We start from the raw sequence: 5,201 nt of genomic DNA, 5'->3' as shown, positions 1-5,201 counted from the left end.
CTGTCCAAATGTGTTCTTCCGGTTTCTGTGTTATTGTCTGTATGATGTCTGTGATTGGTTAAACACTGTGCATTACGCAGACATGTGCTCTATTCCTATTCGTGTAAAAAGCAGTCAATCAACAGAAAGTCCCGCCTTCTGTACTTTGCAAAATCAGGCCGGTAGAATCAGGTCGGTAATTTATGTTCCGCTCATTGGTTCTGCTCCAATCCAAGGCACCATCTCGTGGTTTAAATAGAGCATTAAATCATCTATGTTTAAATTAAATTACTTCGTTAATTATTTAAGGTAATACTTTGACGGTATTATTTATGCATAATTTCTTTCTTTAGTTCTTTAAAAAAAAAATTATTTGCAGTCAACAATGTTGCATCGAAAGTAAAGTCCTACTAATTTCATGAAAATATCTTTAAACTCACCTGGAATAAAATCTTATGTAATTTTAAAACCATACAAGGAACAGGAAATTATGTCACAAGTACATAATAAGTTTAAGTGTTATTTGATTAGACTTAGTGACAGTTTAACATTTATTATATTGCACTTCAGGCCAGGCACCATTAACAATAGAAAGCATACAAAATGTACACATGGATAATTATACCATTCAGTTTTCCAGGAGTAGCTACATCTGAAGGCACTAAATGCTGTAATCCTTATAGCCACATGAGTGACTCAGTAGTCAGCGAATATAGCTAATAGAATCATACCAGAGATTCCTTATGCATGCATTAGTCCACTAGTATTAGTCAGGGGTGGATGGGGTTGTAGTTTGAGAAAAAATGAGGCTGGGATGTCTTGGGATGAGGTGGAGCTAATCTAAAAGTTTGTTCTTCACAAATACGAGGCAAAATACGCCTGCAATGGATGAATAAAGATATTCATTGATTGAACTGCTTACTTTCAACAGAAATACAATCACTTCACTTATCTTTCTGCAAAAATCTAACTCTGTTTGAAACTGATTAGCAAAGCAGAGGGAAAACACCACAACTAAGGAAACATATGCATGATCTAATTAGGTTTAGATGCAGCTTTCAAAAAAAGAATAATAATTAAAACATTTCAATATCCTGTCAATCAGCACAAATTTCATTAGCATTGGAAAAGGGCTGTTATACCTTATATTTTTGAATTAAACAAATTGTTGTCACTGAAATAATAAAACCATCACTAGCCTGGATGAAGGCAAATTAATGGGAGCAATATTTGTGGATTTAAGAAAAAGTAAATCCTTGAGTTTTTTTAAATCAAGTTCAAATATTTGACAGTGCCATAACCTTATTTAGAGCATAACTGCAAAACAGAGAGCAATGTGTTAAAATACTTTATATAATAGCAAAGATTCCATTAAAAAACAATTAAAACCATAAAGATCACTATATAATCTGCCACTAAAAATAGCTAAAAAATAATATGAAACCTGTCCCCTGGCAATTGTTTAATTCTACTTCATTAATTTTTGTTGTTTTAATAAACATTTTACAGTTTTTCTTTACTGGTTGCAGTATTTTGAAATCAGTTTTATTTCCAGAAGTCTAACCAGCGACAGTGACCGCAAATTGACTTACATTTTTTTAGAGGCCCGTATATAAAGCAACTTCTTCTTTTATGAGGCAACATTAAATGTATTTCTCTCTTTAAGACAAATAAATACCAGTATGTGTTGGTGAAATTTAGTGAAATTGGGGGAGAGGACACAAATGTTGTGAGCATGTCTTAATATGTTTAAATCTTATTGAATGTGAAAGGTTTTGTACTCTATTTTTCAATTCTTCAATTGAGTCAAATAAACGTAATTTAGCATAATCCTGTGTTTTTTTGTGTGCTTATATGATCTTAAATATCCACATTGTTGTAATCATCAGGTCTTAGATACAGAACACTTGTGCATCCAGCAGAATGAAGTCACAGTGTGCAGACTTCATGTTCACTGATGTGTGCCGGTGGCCCAATGCAGAGCCTTGCAGCTGTCAACCATCTGAGCTGGTGAGTAAGCAGAAATTCTGCTCGAATCAGAGGTGCCTCTGGGTTGTGAACCATAGCAAGAGGAGGGCCAGAGAGAGTGGCTGCAGAGAGAAACATCATTCAGGAGGTTTTGAGTGATGAAACTAAAGAACAGGTATAAAATATTAAGCCTGCGAAAACATTTTTAACCTGGAAGCTCAATAATTTATCATCTATAGTGAGAGCACAAGGTGTAAACCTATCCACCTCACAGCTGCTAAATATAAACACTTTGTTATTTAGACCCTGGTTGTCATTACTGATGACACCATTTATCCCTGTAAAGAACATTTAAACATATCAGTTTGATGATGTACCCCTAAAAATAGACTTTAACAACTTACTCAATGTTTATACAAATCTCCTCATGAATCATTGCAATCTGAATCTATTTATATGTTTGTCCTTACAAAGGTTTAATGAGAGTAAAAATGGATAATTTATTCTGTAAAAGAAACTAAGGATTGCACACTGCAGTTCTTGGTTTAGCTGAAAGGTGACATTACTTGTACCTTTGCTTAAAACCAATAAATATTTAAACAAGAGAGATATTTTCGCATTGATAAATAAGTCATATAATCCATTTAGTTTCCCGGGAAAGACAGAGGCCACCTGGCTCTGATGTAGGTGTCCCCGATCTACCTCAGGGGACTATTTTCTATATCTACATTAAAATGTAATATTTGCAGAGGTATCACTGTTTTGTAGGTGTCTTATTTTTATATTTTTCAATCTTTTGGTTTTAGTTGATCAAGTGAGAAATACACAGCATATAAACATTGAAAATTAGTCTAAAGGTTCCAATAAAAGAATAAGTGACAGATATTTATATTATAAAGGAAGGAATGGATTCAGATACCACACTGAAGTTAAATTATAAGTTTTTTTTTGTTGTTTTGTTTTTAGAAAAATCACAGAAATAACCATGGTTACTCAGGAGGAGCAGCAAAAACTGAATGCTTAGGTGGGAGAATCTCATAATGAGACAACTAATTGCTTTCTTTTCAAAACTACCTTTTATAGAAAGATATGTGAATGACACTGTGAATGAACCTTAGGGGATTGTTGGCCAAGTGGGTTAGAGCAGTGCACTTGTGCTCTGAGAAGATTGCAAGTAACTGGTTCAAAACCCGTTGCCTCCACTCTGAATTCCCCAGCAAAACCCTTAACACCCAACTGCTCCCTTTGCCCCACAATGGCAACAATCTTCTCCCCAAGGGGGTGGGTTAAATGTTTCTCCAATGTGAGATCAATAAAGTTCAATTATTGGTATTTTGTGGGGGTGCCTTTCTACAGCAGGGACAGGTCAGTTGATGGAGCTGGATAAAGATAAATGATGAAAGCAGCAGTCAGAAAAGCTTAAGATATTACACAAAGAATAATGGGACAAATCTTCTGTCTCTACATGTACAAACCTTGTACTGTAAAGGCATTAATCCCTTCAAACTGCTCTGATAGTTGCTTAAAACAAATGCTTTTCTTTCCTTTTTAGTCAATAAATGTTCATAATTTATTTCTGTTCCACACCTTTGCAATTTTTTTTCCTGCTGTCTATCTGATCAAATCCAAAATAAATACAATGACGTTTGTAGCAGCAGTGAGTCTAAATTGGAATAGGTTTTATAGTGTTGGTACGTAGTTTTCCTGTAACTCTTGTAATACACAGTATAATACACTGCAAAAATAAATTATGGTACATTTAAAAAAAGAAGAAAAAAAACAATTGTATTGTCTTATTTTAAGTGCAGATTATCTAAACATGTTAATTTAAGAGTAAAAAAAAACTGATTTCATACTCAAATTAAGGGTATAAAGACTTAATTTAAGACATTTTTATTTATTTATTATAGATTATTTTTGCAGTATAAGCTCTACTCTGACCTCTGGAAGCCAGGTAGGATTAAACTGCAAAAAGGAGTAATTTTTTCTAAAAATAAGGCTATTTCTTGTTGAACTGAGCAAATAAGTATGATAATTATCCAACATAACATGACACTTTACATTTAAAACAAGATCAAACAACTGCATTGTCTTATTTCAAGTGCATAATATGTAATTATCTCATTTTAATGGCAAAAATACACATTTCTTTGGCAAACCTGCTCAGATTAAGGGCACACGCGCTTGTTTTTAAGAAATATTTCCTCATAGATCTATTTTGCAGCCATGCATGCTGCAGCTAAGCAAGGGTTTGACATTGTGAACCACCATCACACTGGATTTCTATTTCTGTCTGGCTTGCAGACTTCCCTGAAGGGTGATATTATTACATCTCTGAGAAGATCAAGGTCAGACATGATTTAAAAAACACCATAGGATCTTAAATTCTTCCTGCAGAGTTCATTTCCATCTTCTTTAAATTCTATTAGTTGAATTCTGCCTAAAATAATAATTGAGTACCAGCAGCAGGTCTGCTGTTATAATGTAGGACAATAGATAATTATTAGGGTGAAGCAGTGTAAGGTGAAATGAGTGTGTCATCCAGCTCCCTCCTCCCTCCTCCTCCCTGTCTTTGTCCCTCCTCCAACCATCGGAGCAGCTCTCTCCATCTAGCCGCGCATCCAGCTCCAGAGCCCCGCCGGGATGATCCAGCTCCGCACCGACACCTTTCTCCTCACCTCCACGCTCCTCTAACAGCCCTTTCTTCACCCATGCTCTGCCTTCCTCCTGAGATGCACCGCTGCCACATTTCCCGGACCCTACCCTCATTGTGCGTCACTCCTCGCTGATAGAGAGCATGCCCGACGCGGGGACGGGAGGCGCTGCGGCCGCCGGGGGCGCGACCACCTCCGGCGACGGCTCCGAGGGCTCCCGGCACCGACACCGAGCGCAGCAGGGGGAGCCGGAGAGGCCGGAGCCCGGTTCTGCCCCGCAACAGAGCTCCTCTGGAGTTCTGGGTGAGTCTTTGGACGCTGAGGCTGGGAGAAGGAGGAGAGGACAGGTGAAACAGCAGCACCATTCCTCCTCCTCCTCCTCCTCCTTTGTCTCCCTAAAATGATCACATCGTGCCTGTTCCTATTCCTGTTTTTATGCCCAGGACACTGCTGCTTTATCTTTTGTATGGAAAATGTCTTCATTATGTGCATCTAGAGCTACTTTGACCTTATTGTTGAGTAATGAGGAGCTCATCACCACCTCCTGCCCCAGCATTCTCACTATGATGTTCTCAGGAGCAGTTTTTCTGCTGCATAATG

The sequence above is a fragment of the Cyprinodon variegatus genome, unplaced genomic scaffold (assembly GCF_000732505.1).
Source record: "Cyprinodon variegatus isolate N-32 unplaced genomic scaffold, C_variegatus-1.0 Scaffold501, whole genome shotgun sequence".
Lineage (NCBI taxonomy): Eukaryota > Metazoa > Chordata > Actinopteri > Cyprinodontiformes > Cyprinodontidae > Cyprinodon > Cyprinodon variegatus.
This window is presented reverse-complemented; position numbering follows the sequence as displayed.